This window comes from Crocodylus siamensis, chromosome 1, assembly GCF_052110815.1.
Source record: "Crocodylus siamensis isolate JL-2025a chromosome 1, ASM5211081v1, whole genome shotgun sequence".
Lineage (NCBI taxonomy): Eukaryota > Metazoa > Chordata > Crocodylia > Crocodylidae > Crocodylus > Crocodylus siamensis.
In genome coordinates this window covers 300,838,771-300,857,653 of record NC_143395.1, presented here as the reverse complement: position 1 = coordinate 300,857,653, position 18,883 = coordinate 300,838,771, and the positions used below count along the sequence as shown (strand labels likewise).

The 18,883-nt window shown below is 37.8% G+C and overlaps 1 long non-coding RNA gene across 1 annotated transcript; it reads left to right on the top strand.

Moving 5' to 3' along the window:
• The first annotated feature begins 1,637 nt into the window (after positions 1 to 1,637).
• Positions 1,638 to 17,965, top strand: LOC149874694 (uncharacterized). The gene is made up of 3 exons (XR_016438390.1): positions 1,638 to 4,995; positions 12,009 to 12,073; positions 15,294 to 17,965. It is a non-coding gene; the product is annotated as an uncharacterized LOC149874694 (long non-coding RNA).
• Positions 17,966 to 18,883: the final 918 nt, after the last annotated feature.

Sequence of the window (18,883 nt, the reverse complement as noted above, 5' to 3'; positions counted from 1 at the left end):
TAACTACAAATACCATATATACATATGGACTACGAGTTCTGATTGCTTTATACATACATATGGATGCATGTATACAAAAATGTTAGCCACCAAAATTAGGTCCCACATATACAAGTTCAAAACAATGTATAAAAATACCAGAAAAGTAAGTTTAACCTGAACTGCATATCTACCAGTGTTGTTATGTATGGAAATGATTTATGAGCAGTACAATGAGCCCCTAGATGCTAAGATGATTGGTCCTTTGTAAATAGTGGAGGTAGGCAGCCAATGAGACATTAAAAATCATTGTCTTCAATTGAACTACACACATTTACCTCAACTTCTTGGATCTAGCTCTAGCTAAAAATAAAGCATTTATTCTGAAATGGGTAAAATAGGCTTTCTGTTTTAGTCTAATGTAGGAAATTCTTGCTTTTTTGAAATTGAAACTAAGCTCATTTATTTCTGTCTGTGCACTTTTGTGTTTCCTCACTTCCTTGTTTCTTTTGAATGATGCTAATATAAAGATAATTTAAAAAACTCAAAAAAACAAAAAGAAAAAATAATCTTTCAGGGAAGTATATGATCAGAGGGATTCAGGAGGCATCTTGGCTAATTATGCCACTACAAAGGGTAAATAAGGATTTATGGATGTCTAAAGAACTCTTAACTGAATATTTTTATACTTATTCTGTCCTGAAGAAATGATAACACCTATTTTTGCATGTCAATTGCCTATTTTAGTTTTTATCATAAATGGCTTTTATTTACTAGTGTGCATTTAGGTAAGTTTGCAAAATCCATACAATGTTGAGACATTATATTTACTTACTTATAAGAGTAGATTTTTATAACAAAAGACACCCCGTGCCCCCAAAAAGGAACTAGTTTATATTGTGAACTAGGAACCCTCCAAAATCAAGAGTATTCTGACTGTAGTGGGGAAAAAAGCAACCAAACTGGCAACTTCTACTTTCAGTCTTTCTTTTTTATAACAGAGGAATAGATGAAAACATTTTTAAAATTGCAAAAAAAAAAAAAGCATTTCTCTCACGTTGAGCTGTATTTTCTCAAGTTTCCACACAGATACAATGTCATGACTAAGTCATAAGCTTCCTGAAAACAGACTTTTATTGCTGGACATTCTTGTACACTCTTTACCTTAGTGGTGTGAATTTCCCCATAGAATAATATGCCGCAATTATGTGGGTTTCCCCCTTCTCCAACTCAGAGCTATGCTTCCATAGTTGAACAGAGAAGCTGCAGACATCTAGTTGACCTAAAAATTCAGTTAGCGTCACATCTCGGTGCAAATAAAGAATTTGGATCAATGCCTAGTTAGATCAGCTCTATTTCTAGCTCACTGAGTAAAAAGAGCATTTTTACAGCCTAGTTTGATAAGTAAAAGGTGTCTCTCTCACCTGCTCACACTCTGAATTGTCATTCTTATTCTTTGTTCCTTTGCATGCAGCCGTTGTCAGTTTCTGAGTCACAGAGGCACTTGCAGGTATGGCTCTAGAGAATTTGGGAAGAAAGGGAAGAAGAAAGGAGCTGCAATTTTTTTACAGAAGAAGAACATAAAGAAAAGAAAGGTGTTCCTAAGTATGTAGCCTGCAGCCTTGTCAGGTAACATTTCTTTAGATGGTTTCCTCTCCTCTTCCTCACCCCAAGATCTCCCTTCATCATTTTTTTAAACATCTCTTCTGGGACAGGGACATGAAAGCGAATTGTGGGTCAAAGGCAAGAATTAGGGGTTGCTGGGGCTGATGTCTGATGGCTTTACTTTATCTTTGTGTCCAAGCTTTTGCCAGTCAGCAGGTACTGCAGGTTATCCATTCCAGTCACATCACTTTCTGCTTGATGACAAGCATCACACCTTCATCCATCACATTTACATTTCAAACTGCCACAAGGCTCTATTGATTAATTATTTAGCAGGTCTTGGCCACTTGTGAGCACTTCTGATCTCACGTTTCACGTAGAAAGTCCATTCTTTATTATTTTTTTAAATCTCACTGTTATTTGTGTGCCCATGCTATTTTATAAACCAAAAAAAATATTCAAAACATTCAAACCTCTTTTTGCATTAACGTATATTTATTAAATACAACTATTTAAATATATATTCATGTCTATGCATCCCCTTATAAATGTGTGCACACATATAGCAGTACCTAACTACTTCAATCTTCAGTAGGGCACAAAGCCACACTGAAAATAGATTTCTGGGTTATGGTATTGAAAGGTACGCCAAAGAGGTTTTGCAGATAGGAAGGGGTTGAGACCAGGGCAGTCAATCTCATACTCTAAGCAGACCAGTGGGAAAGTAATGCATTACCTGCTGTCACTATCATTCAGCATTAGAACAAATTTTGCAGTTGGTTGTTGGTATTTAATGCTTTGTCCTTGTTGATGAGAAACAGTGGCCTATGGCATTGGAACAAACAATCAGGTCTCAGTTATGGCTCTACTACAGCTCTCCTGGAGCACCTCACCTCATCTTTCAGTTCCTCCTTTACCAAAATTGGTGTTGTGTGGTAAATGCATTTAAGCATGTGACAGATAAGGTTCTTTAGGTAGATGTGATATCCTTTATTAGACCAACTTAATAGTTGGAAACATTTGCAAGCTTTTGGGCACAAAACACCCTTCTTCAGCCTTTAAGTGTGTGAGGCAGCTAGCTAGTCCAATGATGGGAGATTATACAATTACCCAGTGAGAGAGAGAGAGAGGTATATACTGTCCCATAAAGCTCATTTGCTTGCACTAGTGCTTTTCAATACTAGTATGGATTTATGTATACATTTATAAAACAGAAGTTTTGAAATGGGCAGACAAGGTCCTTTGGGTAAATCTGATTGTTTTTGTTAGACCAACTCAGATAGTTGGAAAAAATTCTTTTTTGCAAGCTTTTGAGCTTTTGAAGTCTTTTCAGGCTTTTGAAGTTTTGAAACAGGAATGAGTCTGTGGAGCTACTGGCTCCTGGGATTAGTGATCCTTTGGTAGGAAGCTAAATACACACTCTCAAGGATTCTAACAGCATCTACTAGTAGTTCCATGAGTGAAAATAAGGTTTCATCCTATAGTCTTTTGTATGCTGGGTGCCATCCATTATCTACCTTGATTTTACTTCACTTCATACTGTTTAAGCTTACTTCAAATCCCTCTATTTTGACCAGAGGTGGAATCTGTTGGGACATCCTTATGCAGGGTTTATATTTGGAGTTTCAAATTTGTCATTGTTTCTGATGTTTTCTTTTTCCAGCATCTACAAAATATTTGCCTGGCCCTCAGTAGCATAGAGGTAAATGTACAGAGTCTATGCATACACCAACTCCACACCACGGGTCCCAGCTCAGTCATCTCTAATGCTCCTGTGTTTCTCCAGTGTGCTTGTCAGGGCACTGTCAAGCCTGACAATATGTTTTCAGAAGAAACAACTACAAGAAGGGGAAAAAAATGGGAAGGTATTTCTTCATAGGAAGAGCAGTGATTCCAGCAAGGGACTTTTTAAGCTGACAACTTCACATGACATCCAGCATGACAACAAATTGTTTCTTCTTTGAATTCTAAAATAAAACATAATATTTGAGTCACTTTTCCAATTTTGCAAGGTTTTTTGGTTGTAGCCATATTGGTCTAAGAGCATAGGCAGGCAAGCTTGCCTGCTTTTCTAATTTTTAAAATGCTAGTACGGGTGTAACCCAACAAACACAAACAGCATGTGATTTTACAGTCATTTTGGAGCTAGTCCAAAGCCTATTAAAGTCAATGGGAATCTTTCCAATTACTTTATGTACATTTGAGTCATTGGAGAGGACAGGTCACTCTGTACTTACTGCTGCACCATTTGTATTTATGACTTTAGTTTTAAAATTGTTAATTTAAATGTAATATAAAGGTTAACTGTATGGACTCTAAATATATATAATTACACAGGTCCTATGTCATTGCTGACTATAGCATACGATGTGCATAGAATAAGTATTTGAGCTGGTTAAATTTTTTCTGTAAAGAGTGCTTGTTTTTTTCCAAAAATGGTGTTTGTGAATAAATGTCATATAGCATTATATATTTAATTCTTCACTATATATTTACAATATATTACAGTTTTGGGGCAATGCATCCACAACAATAATAATCACAACACTGCATAATGTATTAGAGGCATCAATACAGTATGTTGCTCATATTGAATGATATGCTTATACCACTGAATTAAAAAAAATGAATGGGGAAATAAAGTCAGGGGCAGGTTTTTTCAGGAACTGATCTAAAACAAGGAGAATGTTTCTGACATTCTTTATTGAAGGGAATAGTAATTGCAAAATTTGTTTTAGGGGATGCCGTCATACTGATCCTTTTAAATGAGGGGGAAACCAGCATTTGACAAAAGGCGAGGTATTTTAACTTTGATTTCAAATAGCTAAAACAATTGGTTGGGCTGTTAGTAAGTACAGTCTGCTCCCCAAATTTAAGTTAAGCATTTCAAAAGTTGTACTGTCTCTTCTTTTTCTTCCTTTTTCTTGCTTTTGTGCCTTTTTCCATTTCTCTTCCTTTTGGTCTCAATCTCCTTTTTAAATTAAATACATATTTTACCCACTGTTTATACTCTTGTATTTAGTGCTCCCTTTTTTAGCTACCTTACGCAGTCAACAATTCCTTCTTTCTCTAATCTTAAAATATGATATTGAAGCGTTTGTCATGTGGTTCGAAGTCAGGCAGAAAGAAAGTTCCGTTTCCTGTTTATACTACGTGGTTGGGCCAAGACGGAGGAAAGACAAGTTAGTTAAGTCAGAATATTTTGCTGATTCTTGGTTGAAGTCCATTAATATTCACTATGTTTATTCATATTCTTGACCTGCCCCCCATGTTCTCTAAGGTACCAATCTTACAAGTTGCCCAAGAGGGTAGAAGGAGACTTGCTTAGTCCAGATTTGCAAGGTTGGGACCTCAGTTTGCATCTTGGCATGTAAATGGGAGAAGGAACTGTGCTGTGCAGAGAGAATGGAGGTAACAGTTTATGCTTCTTTTTGTCTCCAGTTCCATCTTCTCAAATATGCTATAGCCATATTGACACAAATCAGTTATGTCTGCTGTTATTCTAAGTGGTTCACAGTTGATGTCATTTCTCTGTGTGAAATGTCAGTTATGCAATATTGTTATAATCACAATAATTAAAACTTCAAGCAATTTGAAGTCAGCAAAAACAAAGGTGATAATATCTACTGCATCCAGAATTAATAAAGTGATAGCTCATATAAAACTTTGGTATACAACTTTGGTGCACAACACTGAAAGAAACTGAAGTTAGTGTGACTATTTAAACTCTCAAATCCAGAGTAACTAAAGTCAGATATGAACATTCGACTCACATCACTGAATGGTTATGCACACAAACAGCTTCAATGTGACTCTATGAAGAATAAGTAATATTCAATGAGAACAAGGATATCAACCTTTGGTCCTTACTACAATAACATTCATATGTAATTGTCATTTTTTTAAAAAGCTCTATAAAATTAAGCTCTATTTATAGCGTTCTTGTATTACAATTGTTAAATTTATTCACCTAAAACTTACTTTTGCTTTTATAGTACAAAAACATGTCTAACCAAACTGTGTTTTTACTTACCCATTCATCCAAAAATCTGAAAGTGTGGGATGGAAGAGAAAGAGTATACCAGCACAGGGTGTGCATGTATATCATAGACAATAATAGCAGCAAGACTCCACACTTCTTTTTGTTTTTGCTTACTTCATCTCTTCACGTTCACAGTTAACAAGCTTGTTCTGTACAAAAAATATAAACATAGTAATTAGTTCATCATAGGTGTGTCTAATTTGTATTGTCACAAATAAAAAGCAAAAACACCACTTAATCTTTTTATCTAAGCTTAATGAGATCAGGAAAGTATTTTCATAACTGAGAGAAAAAGAATGTTATAGAATCTTTTCATGTGAATTGAGAACACAGTAACACAGGCACCTTCCTATGAACTCTTCTGTAAAATGAGAAACACAGTAAACAAAAACAATTAGATTATGAGTGGACTCCTTACTTTACAGTGATTAAAATATGTAAACATAATAATGCTGAGTACTTTACTGGATTACACAGGATCTTGCTATAAGTTATATACTAGGCTGAATAAATAAGAGAGTACTTTGCTACTACCAGCACTGAACAAGGGCCCCAGCAATTAATGACATGCCAATTATGAGAACAGACCAGGGTGGCTCTCCAGCCTAACTATGACACCATAAAATGAGTGAATTGCTAGCAAGAAAGGCTGCAAAGCTTGTATTTATTTATCATGGTATTTATTCGTGCTTGTAGGAATGAGCAGTTTTCACTTTGGTAACCATGGTTCATCAGAGAGGTACATATGAATCTCAAATCTATTTTCAGCCTTTCCTGGAGGAGAGCTGTTATTAACCAATTTAGATATTGAGGTCACAGAAAGAAAAGAATTGCCTTTCTGGCCAAAAGCAGTGACCAAGACAGGACACCTGAGAGGGAACAAAACAAGAAAACAAGCTGAAACCAGATCAGAGTAAAAAAACACTCTGCCAATAGCACAGTGAGATGGAGGACCCTTCCTGGCTTAGTCTAATGACTGCTTGCCTTCACGGTGACAATCCAGGTCCTAACTTGTACTCCTAGCACAACCAAAACTCCCATTAAAGTTCATGTGTGTCCTGTGCATCCAAAGAACATACAACTATGCCATTGGTTTTGGTAATGAAATTAGGAAGTGTTCTTTGCATCCCAGCAAACCTGTTTGTCTGGGTCAATGGCCCTTAACCTTTTTCAGGCTCAAGGCACCCCTCATTAGACTCTGGAAAATGTTTAATGCTAATGTTCATTAGCAGACTTTGGAAAATGTTAGCTCTTAGCTTTCACTCATTTTTTGACTAGAGAAAAATGATAGAGCAAGTCCTGTTGTGAAGAATTCACAGAGACTATAATAGTTCAGAAAGTTTTTGACACTATGGATTCCTATGTGAAGTCTCTGGGTTTGTTTTATGAATCACGTGTAAGTATTTGCACACCTAGCAGTGCTAATATTGTGCAGCACAGCACTCTGGTTGAGACTCACTGGCCTAGATGATCACCTGTAGCAACACATTCCACAGGTTGACTGTAGGCAGGCACAAAGTATTTTCTTTTATTGCATGTAAATTTACTACTCTGTGCCATTTAATTTCACGGAGTGTCCACTTGTTTATACGTATGTGACAAGAAAAAAAAAAGGAGGTCATGACTTGTAGTTTAATTAATCACACCTAATTAATCACACCTTGAGTAGTGCCTAGAGTAAGTACTATAATGAGAAATGGATTCCTTTGGTATGCTTTTCATTTGGTTACATTGATCCAAAGAAGAGGGAGGGTTCTCCATCCCACAAGGATGTAGTTTAGATAGAGAATCCTGCAGAAGTGCTGGAGGGACAGCAGCATGGAAAGCAGCTACCTCACAAGACCTGCTCTTTACCAGCTTAATTGTGCCCCTTCTCCAGCCATGTTTGAAAGGTATGCAAGATCCACTGTGCTAGAGAGTGACAGAGCAGGGGGTGCATGACTATTTATACACAACGCAACTTTTCCATCTGAGGGACCTAAAGATTAGGTTACAAAGCAAAGATTTTTCCTTCTGCTCCATTTTTGATCTGGTGTAATGAAATTTGAATTATTTTCTGTACAGTGTCACAACTTCAACAGAGGGAACAGAGAACGCATTCACCCAGAATAGACTATGACTTTGTGGGTAAGGGTGATGTGAGATACAGGTTTGATGCTGTCCAGGCTGAGGCAGAAGCTGAGCCAAGAGTAGCCTGCTTTAATTCGTAGGCCATTACACAAACTTATAGTTGTTGGCATCACAATGGTGTCAATTTCATAAAGGAAAAGAGAGCTTACTCTTTTGAAAGATAAGTTGTTAGATCCTACTCTCGAGAGTGGATTCTGGGCTGTTGGTCCTAGCAGGCTGAGGTGCTGATGGCAAAGAGAGGCTTGGGATACCAAAAACACCTCTCTGAGATCACTGTTTCTTATTGGCCAGCTTTGTTAACCCCCTATCTGTGCTGGATCCTATGCTGTGCATCTAATTCTTTCTATGGCCCATGGAGGGTTAGTTTAAATGCTTAATACAGGGACCCAGGTGTCTAAAAGTTAGGCACTGCAGCCCCTAACCTCCAGCTCTTCATCCCTCTCCTGTAGGAGTTGTCCTACTTTGTGCTAATAGTTAAATATGTGTTGGGACAGAGAAAAACTGCCTCTGTAGTCCTGGAATGTAAGAAACCCATGTGCAAGTCTTCACTACAATGATTATTAAATAATTTATATGAAGTGGAACAGCACCAACAGTGAGAGACTCACTCCTGCATACCTGATTAGTTAGGCAGTCACCTGAGCTACAGGAAAATGGCAGACCAGGGATGTGAGCCTTGGCCTCTCATGTCACAGGTGAGTGCCCTAAGCATCTGGCTTGTGGCTATTCATAGAGCTCTCCAGTTCATTTTTTTGTGAACATCTTGGAAAGGCTCTGTTGCATCCTGATGAGGAACAGGGCCATTTCATAAACCTAGAAAAGTTCAGCAGAAAAGGAAAACTGTTCTCTGTTTAGGATTAGCTATGGCTATGTAGTTGAGATTGAGCAGAGTGGTGCGCTCAGAGCAAGGATTCAATATTACAGTGACTACTTTTCATGATTATTTATGCAATGGAGAACTGTTAGTATTTGCCTTCTCATGAATTAATAGCACACTTGCTGGGAACTGAGTGAGCCTCTAAAGAAGAAATATGGCATTCAATGGCCTAATGTGCAGTTAACAGACTTTCAGGGAGTACCAAATAGTCTGTAAAGTAGTAGTAGCTGCATTTAGGTTTTTTTATTTAAGGATTAGCTCATCTGAGAGAAAGAGTCCTTCCTGAATCTGAAAGGCGCTGGCAGTAGCAAACCGTTTTCAAGTCAGTTGCTGCCACCTCAAAAGCCTTTGAAGGGAAGTGTTTATTCCTTTACCTTAAACCTTCTTGTTTTTTTGTGATTTTTTGTTAAAATCTAGGAATACCTCTAAAGGACAGCAATAAAACCATGCAAGTAATAATAATGAATAAAATCAGTTCTAGACAAAGCTGGTTAAAAAAACAGCCAAGCACACACAGTTGCAGTTTCACCCTAGAACCACCTTCTTGAGAAGTTTAATACTTTGCGGAAATAAACTTTTCATGCATAACAGACTTAAGTAAAAAAAAAAAAGCTAGTGTGTCTTCTGTGTGCCTTTAAATTCTATTAAAATCAAATTTGACTCAACTCATTCAGATCAGACCTGTTATCAACAACACATTGTCTCGGGAGACCAACATTTGTCCAGTTAGGGCTTCCTTCATTAATCGTCCAGCATCAAGCAAGCCAAATCCAAATCTGTGGAGAAAAAGCAATTAGATATTTTAAGCAGTGATAAGAACACCACAAATAATCAATTTCTATGGCATTAGCAGCTACCTGGTCCAGGAAAAGTCTATAAAAGCTAGAATTTATTGCAGAACACCAGACAGCTTACAGGGCATTGATTCTTGGTAGTATGCATAGATTGCTGGATTTAAAGAGAAATCCCTAATGATTCTTATCTTTAATTTTTTCTTTTCAAAAAGCAAACAAGCATAAGGTGTCTATAAAGGCAGAACTATAGCAAAATGAGTGTCTCGTGACTTTTAAATTGTATTTGTTTACTTTTCATAAGAACAGACAGCTAGTACACTGCTTGGTAGCAATTAGATATAACCTGATGCATGAACCTCATGAAAGAGGTAAAAGCTAAAATTATAATACACTATGCCTAGAAACATACTTATTGTGCTTCTTTTTAAGATGTTTACTTCACCTGAAAAAGAAAAGAACCAGATACCACTTTTTTGCATGTAGGCAGAACATGGACCAATTCCTTTTAAAGGCTACTTTTCCCACTTATTAAATTTCATAACAGAAAATATTTCAGTGCACATTACCCTCTGTGATTTTTAAATGTTTAAAACAAAACCAGCATGGAGGAATCCCTTCTCATAAAGCAATATTAATTTCCCAAAATAATTCCACTACAAAATTCCTCAAGAAAGAGTTTCTGGAAATAGATGGTTATTTTGGAAGTTTAAATTGATTTTAAATATTGCCAAATATTATATTTCTTAGATTAATAAACTGTTAGGCTGGAAGGGACCAGCAGAATCATCAAAACTGACCTCCTCTATTCAGAGGCCGTCATTTTTTCCCAAGAAGCTCGATAAAGTTATGTCTTTCGGAAAGATATCTAATCTCATAAAATTCCAGGTGGTACTGAGTCCATAACCTTCCTGGTACAGTGCTCCAGTGTTTATTACTATGAGACTATATTTTATTTCAATGTTGGATGTGCTTAACTTAGCATTCTAATTCGGAAAATGCATAGTGTCTGAGAGTGAGCAAATGTAAGTGCCATTCCACATATTTACTAATCCTAAATCAAAAGATTATGGAAATACAGGAAACATGACAACCAAAGCTCTGCTCTTGTGAACATTCATGACATGGTGCAGCTTAATGGATAGGAGTAGTCCCACTGAGTTCAACGAACCTACTCCCTGGTGTAACGCTACTTCTGTAATCAAACATTTGCAGGATTAGGATGTAAAATATCATGAGTGTGAAGCTGTTCTTTTTGAGGAAAACATGAGGCATTAATTAATGAAACTGAAAAATCTGACTCAGAATCCAGGATACTATAAATTATTCTGGGAGGGGAGAAAAAGCAAGAAAACTTTTCATTCTAGAATTGCAGTTGCTGGCATACGCGGATGATTGCTGAAATCCAGGCAACAGACTGGGGGCAGGGTGGGAGAAGAATGAATTGAAAAAAAAAAGAGAGTTATCAAGATAATTAAAACTTTGCAACAATTCAGTCGTGGTGCTGATAAAAACAGCACTGCTGGTTGAATGCAAATAAGATGGTAAAGGCCCTGCTTGGATTATGGTAATTACTCAGTCTGAAGTTAGCTCTAGCCACACGCACATACACACATACATATACACACACAGCAGTGGAGTGGAACCTGACAACTATACTTGGCATGTGATCATAAAATTCTCTGGCACACAATCAGAATGCCATGTGGAGCTATTTGTACAGTTAGGTATAGAACTCTGCAGCACAGGAAATACCATCGGAAGTACTGCTGACCCTGTATGCCTTTCGGAGTGAGGCTGCTTCCATACTTATCACTGGCCCGCATTCAAATGTGATCTCTGGAGAAGGCAAATCAATTGAACACATGTTTGGTCTAAAAATGTCATTTTGGAATATGCTAAGATATTTCCTTACATTAGACTGTTCTGTTTGCCCCAAAGATTTGTCAAGTGCAATTGAATGCATACACATCACAATATACACTGTTGCCAGAACAAAATAATTTCAATGTGTCCTTTAGTACTTCGACAAAATACAGACAGTCCGTGTTGAAACAGGATGCCCTGTGAAAGTCTTGTACGCGCTGGCATTCTGTGTTTTTTCCAGGAATTTGTTTCTTTGCAATTTGGGAGCAGGCCAAATGAGCAGATTTTGTGTAAGAATGAAGAAGGCAACCAAGTCAACCTCTCCTCTTGCCTCCTAGACGGTTGTGCTGAGGCAGGATAATTTGTGTCATGAAAAATCATTAAATAAATTATAATTTCAAACTCTGATTCCTAAATAATAAAGTCTTATGAGAAAAATATCATTACAAATAGCTTTATTAATTCATTGATTTAGCTTGAGAGCAATCTCTGATATATGGCAAAGATGTGTTTCTTCAACAATTTTCACAAGTAATATTAAATATTGGCACACACATCATTTTTATTACTTACTACTTTGATTTGTTCACCTTGCATATTCTCTGCAGCTGTATGTTTTATTACCTAACCATCTCAGTAGAAGCTCCCATTAGCAACGGTGCATACTAGAAGGGAAGTGAACTTTCCAATAAGCTATCCCCTTTTAATTCTACTTTAGGTCAGCACTGAACAGACGGTTTTGAACAGATCAGAATTCCTGTAATGTGACCACCATTGCTGAAGGTAAACCCTTACTGTGAAGGGCAAGCTTCCCTGCCTGGCACATTCAAAGTCTATAGAGACTATATCAAATCTAGATTCATACATGACTGCTGATGCCAAGATATAGTTCTTTGACCAACAGACTCATTAGTGAAAGGCACCATCACTCCCCCCTCTGCATTGACCCACCATGGTTACTATAACGCACACAAAGTACATCAACCTTGAAACAGTAAACAGTGCAAGCTGCTTTGATTGCTGCATTTTATCCGAGACAAAAAATTATATGTGTTTTGACTAGCTGTATGAACTTTAAGCTGTTTTACCTTTTTTCCAGAATACTATTTTAAGAGAATACCATAAAGCCACTAGGCCAAAAAATTGACCAGTTTGACATATTATCCTTAAATGGTCAAACAAATTATCTCTCTGTGATTTTCCTTTGACTAAGAAAGATACTTAAAGGAGCACAGTAAGGGAAAATGAAAGCCAAAATACTAAATGCTGGCAATCCATCACTTTTTAATAGTTATAATATTAAACCAGACACTAGTAGATGCACAAAGAAGGAAAAAAACAATGTAATACAAATATGTATTTCAGGTTCAAGATTCAGTTTGAAGGGGCTGTTTTATACAAATATGGGCAATAAAAGTTACTATTCCAAAATCATCATCTTCACTTTGCATTAAGTTGAATCTGGTGAGGCACAAAAGGTTATATATGAACAGATGCAAAAGTTAAACTATAGCCTATAAACCATCAAAAAAGTCTAGTAATCCAGAAAGGGAATACTACTACTCTGTCATAAGCATGTGAAAAACAATCTGTGAAGGATGCAATAATACATCACAGATGGAAAAATTAAAAGAAATCTGTTAAAGTGGGTATATATGAAAGAAACCTGGGGAAAATGTACACTTTAGTTTATATCAGGGCTAAAAGCATTATATATTTGCACAGTACTACTGTTGTGATAAATATATTATTTACATTGAAATGCCAAATGTATGTCACTCCTGGGGTTTATGAGATATGTAGAGTTTTGTGAGTTAAAATTAGGGGAGAATTACAAGACTTAAGAGACAAATTCCAGAATTGGAAGATCTTGACTTTCTCAGCATTATATATAAAATTTGTAAATGACTAATAAATTTCTGGACCCTTTAGTATTTTGTACTGCACAGATTTTTTATTAGTGTGGACAAGTAAATTTTATTTTATAGCTTGTTGTATTTAAAGACAGTGTAAAACTCTCATTGCAAACAGTTGTTTACAGTGCGCTTTTCAGCACAAAGCTGTTTTAAAGCTCAATTGTGCATTTTGCAGATAAAGTGGGAAAACTAACTGAAGGCTGTATTGTAAGCAGTGGTTGCCGTGGAAACCCCAGTTTCAAGAGCTGGTTCTCCATTACCACTTAATTTAGGCTTCCTAATTGCATTCCACTAAATCGGTAGCGACAATATCTGCAGAGCAAAACTGCATGCCCAGTCTAGCGCAAACCTCTTTGAAACAGGCTTTTTGAAAGCCAGGAGCTATAAAAACTCAGCATGACGTGGAGCATATGAGAAACCTGTAGTTCAAATGTACTGCTGCTTGCTTTCTCATCCTTAGTAACTTCAGTGCGCTCCACACCAATCTATTAGTTCAGTCTACCTTAAAGATCATAAAGCTCTGCCATGTGGAAACTCATCTGTCCACCAACACATTGGTGCAAAATAGATTTAATTGTACTCCCAACCCAGTATCATGTCCATCTTATTTTACTACACACCAGCAGGTAGCCATTGCAGAGCCTTCCTTTCCTTGAACTGCCCTTGCTCCACAATACGAGGAGAACAATACTTTCTCAGTTTAAATTATTTGCCACTGTTCAGCTGTGCAGCAGGCTAGACCGCCCATATGTGACCTAAAGAGAGCCTTGTCAGAACCACTAGACATAAAAGCATTGCAATTATCGACCACACTGCTTTAATAGAGGAGGCAACTAATATGATAGTGTAAGTGATTCTGCCAGTGAGAAGCTCTTCGTCACTGTCAGATTAACACTTGAGTTAAACTCTTGTAAATCAGTCACATTATGCTGTTGGTTGAGAAATAAACACAGACCTATTATGGTTAGAATTCCAGAGGGCTCTCCCCTCAATAGGAGTTACACTGGATGCCCTATTAATCTGAATTTTGTCATGTTTATTATTTTGCAATTACTAATGTGGGTAATATTGGAAAGATTTAAGTTGCCTATGATTAAATTCTGAAATGGATGTACATGCCTAGCAAAGCCTTCTGCAAGGAAAGCGAGGTGGGGGTGGGAGAGACTGAAAGAGAGCATACTGTGTAACTTCTGACTGAAAAAACCCAGCAGACCACCAATTTGATTAAATCCCATAACTCTTTAAAAAAAAAAAGTGGAGCATTTCAAATCAAAATCCCCCAGTGTCTTTAGGCACGAGACCTCCCACAAGCTCATAGTGAAGTGCACCTCCTAGCCACTGCTGTGGTTACATTCAAGCTCTTTACTGTGCATCGGATGAACATTGAAGTTGAAAATAATAAGTAAACAACGGCTCATTCGATGTTTCATTCTCTGCACAATGTTATTAAATGGTGGTAGAGCAGCATCAAAGCATCCAGACTGTCACCAGGCATTAGACTGTTCTTTTAGGTTCTCTCTCATTCTTGAATGCTTGCTTCCCTCCCAGAGAGGATGTGTAACCAGAATGGATACATCTTGCCTTTTAGCATTTGGGTTTGGAGAGTTGGAGCGAACAAAGATACCAAAGGCCAGTCACAAATACTGGGCATTTATTTTTAGCCTCTTGGATAAGCCTTTCTGACATAACTCCTAATGTTACATGGTTAGCAAGGACACAAAGAATAAGAAGAGCAAAGGCAATGGCACTGGCTCTTGATTTCATGGTCTTAGCTTGCCAGTCATTGATGGCATCCCCAAATCAGCTCCTGTTTAGGATTTAATTGGACCAACTCTGAACTAAAATTGTTTTCCAACTATTTAAGTTGGTCTAATAAAATATATCAGATTCACCCATAGAACCCTGTCTGCTGAACACAAAGTAGAGCACTTTGAGCTGCAGTGAGGCCTCATGAAAGATATTACTCATGGAAATATATTCAAGAACAACAGCAAACAACTGCAGCCCCAAACTTCTATGCCTTACTCATACGGAAATGTTCAGGAGTAAACCCTAACATCATTGCCCTTCTGTCTTATGTCCTGTAGACCTGCTTCTGTGGAACTGGAGAGGGATGAAGATTGAAGCAGAAGACAAAGACCTTGTGAAGGAAGTTTACCATCCCACTAAAGCTCTGCAGAAAAGCTGGTGGAGATTTAACACAACCTGGAGTTGCATTAAATTCCGTAACTCATTTGGACTTTAAAGGGAGGTCTATGGAGCAGCAGCAGCATATTGTGAGGGAGCCGAGAGGAACCACAACAGACTTGGAGGCAATGTAGAGGCACAGAGCCTCATAAAAGATTTTGTGGGACGCACAATGGGAGGAAAGTCCTCGCCCCTTCTTCCTGATGAAATGATGTGTGAGGAGCGCTGAGAGGTGCTCCTCAGTGAGTCTTCTGTAATGCATTAACTGTTCCCCCATGGATATTTCCAGAGGAGGAGATGTTGTAGGCATGCATTAACTTTTTCCTCAAGAGTCTTTAAAGCAGGGTTAACAATATCTCTGAACAGATCAAATAATAATACAAAATCTTAGAGGCACGTTATACTGGAGAAAATCTCTATTTTCAGTTTATGTAATTTATGTCCTAGAGAACAACAAAGAAAAATGAAAAAGCTCTCAAGAGACAATGGGCTCCATTCTGTCCTCACATGCATGGCTTAGTTACAAGTGGGCACTGGTCCAGCTTCTGTGCTCAGAGTCACATGTGCAACTTCCTCTGACTTAAACAGAGCATATATTTTTATTGGGAGAATTTGGTCTTTTCTGTGTACGTAAATTACCATGATTTATTTATTATTTGTATTGTAGTATAAGGATTAGGGCCCCACTGTTCAAAGCCTCATGAAAACATGGACTTTTAGAAATAGAAATGTTACATTCTAGGGAAGTAACATCATATGAAGGTTGGGATGAAGAAGACAAACAACTATATACAATATACAAGATAGATATACAAAAATAATTGTTTTGCTAACTAAATGCATGTGTATTTAGATTTGTAATTATTCAGAGAAACAAATATTGACTTTCTTCACTCACCTCTCAATGCTCTGCTGCAGTTGCTTCTCTCTCTTTACATTTTGTCAGATTTCTTGTAAGATTTAGAAGGAGTAGACAACAGTAGCTTTATGATAGCTTTAGGAGTGTAGTGGGGAGGGGGGAGGGAGGTGCAGAGCAAACCATGCCTAAGGAGGGGCAACTAATACATGCGATGTTGGAGTCTGCTGGAGTACGGCAATTATCATGCTGCAGCAGACTCAATTGAATTTGTTCTGATGCACTGTAATTATAGCACGTCAGAGCCACCTTGCTGCTTGTGTATAGGCGCCCATACAATCTTAAGGTTGGAAGGGGTCTCAAGGGCCATGTAGTCTTGTGAAGAGGAGTCCTGTGGAGTTGGGGGGGCGGGGAGGAGGAGTCCTGTCCCTACACAGATTCAGGATTTGCTATTTCCTACCTGTCCAATGGACATCTATCCAGCCTCTTCTTTAAAGTCTCCATGAAGGAGATTGCACTACTTATGGAGGCAGCTTGTTCCATTGTCCTACTGTTCCTATATTAGGGAATCTCATTTGAGATATCATCTCAAGTTGTTTTACTGAAGTTTGGACACATTGTCAAGTGTCCGGCCTGCTATGACAAGGGAGAACATTTTTCCCCCCCCTTTTTATGGTAGCCTCTTAACTCTTTGAAAAAAATGCTGTCTTGTACTTTGTTCATTTCCTTTTCTTCAGAATAAATATACCTGATTCTTTCCATGCTGTACTGTGAGCAGATCAATAGCTGGTTCAAACAAAAGGGCCCCAGGTGTCTATCCAATATATAGAGGGAAGGGGGCAAAGGAGGTAGGGAAAGGTTGAAAAGGACATTAAGCTCTCAGCAAAGAAAGAACTGAGACAATATGGCATGCTTTTCTCTCTCCTGAGCCCTGGGATGCTACTCAATGCAAACACTATGTGGTTGGGGTTCTGCAGATTTTGAAGGAAATTGTATCAGGACAGGGAGCAGAGCAAGGACATAACTGCTCCATAGCCCACCCTAGACCTGGCACATTTCCAAAGGGAAGTTGAAGTAGGAATTAACAAATATGGAACTGGTAACATTCCAGCTTATCCAGGACACATTTTCCAGGATGTATGGTTCTTGTTTTTAAATACATGAATATGATATTTAATGCCTATGTTATTCAATGTCTAGGAAATAGCTTAACATTCTGATTTTCATATACTGTTTCATAGGCCATTCACTCTTATTATGTGAGCTTGCATTCTTTCTAAATGCAGTGCATACACATGCATTAAATTCTTTTTCTTAACTTTCTGAGTGTTATTTTACTCTAAATAGCATAGCTCTGAAAACTGCAATCGCAAACAGTGTATATAGTGTTGAATAAAAATGAAACATGATTTAAAGTGTCATGTTTATGATTATAGGATGCTTATTAACAGCCAGGGGCACTTTGGGTTCTATTCCTAACTCTTCCACAGATTTCCCCCATGGACTTGAAAAAAACGCAACACTCAATTTCCTTCACTGTATCATCACTGTCATCATCGAAAATAAAAATATTAATGATAATAATATTTGTAAGGAAAATTAGCTGCCTCACTTAAGTATTGTTTGCAATGCTTAATTTGCAAGTGTGTTCAATGTGCTTTGTGATCCTCAGTGAAAAGAGTACTGTAAGAATGGCAGTATTAATTATGACTATCATTATTTGAACCTCTCATGCTGGAGATTTGGTTCAGTTTCTTCTAGGAACGTAGCAAACAGGACTGGAAGGAAGCTTCTGAGCCATTAAAAGCTATCCCCTGCTTTTGCAGCAATGATGTTGTAAATTTCTTTCTTGAACTAACTGCATTTTGAAACCAGATAGGTTTCTGGCCCCTCACTACTTCTTCCAATGGAAGGCTATTTCCAAGCCACTGCTGACCAAGGTAGCTTGGGTACCAGAAAAAGTAGAGCTGTATTAGAGCGATGCTTCACTTGCACTAATTAGTCCACGTGAGAAGCTGGATACACTGACCTGAGAAGAGCAGCATGCTAACAAAGTTATATAGTGTTTAGGAATAAGCAGGTCTGTTGAAAACTAGGTTGGCTGTGTCTACAGAGCACACATTATGCCATGGAAGTCTACTCCTGTTTTGCAGCTTAAGTTGTTCCTTGCTCAATTTGGGTAGAATCCAGTTTCGCCTAATGGACAAACTGCAGTTTGAGACTACATTGCTTGCTTTGGGTGCCTAAATGCCCATAATATAGAAGTAGGATTGCCCTCTGGAAGGACAGAGACATCTCCTTATTCATACAGTGGGGCATTTATATATATGCCCCACTGGGAGTAATAGCATATTTCCCAGTGGGGGTAATAGCATATTATGTACACTAGTGGTTTTCAACCTGTGGTCCGTAGACCCTTGCCATCCACAGGCTATGTTTAAGGGGCCTGCGAAAGATTATTATGATTCATCAAAAGTATTTGAATACCTACATTTACAATTCAAAGAGGTCTGCACTCCCATTCCAACTTTTTTTCTGGGTCCACAAATGAAAAATGGTTGAAAATCACTGATCTACAAAATAGGTGGTTACGAGTTAGTCTCAAGCAGCACTTTAGTCATTCCTTGATGTATC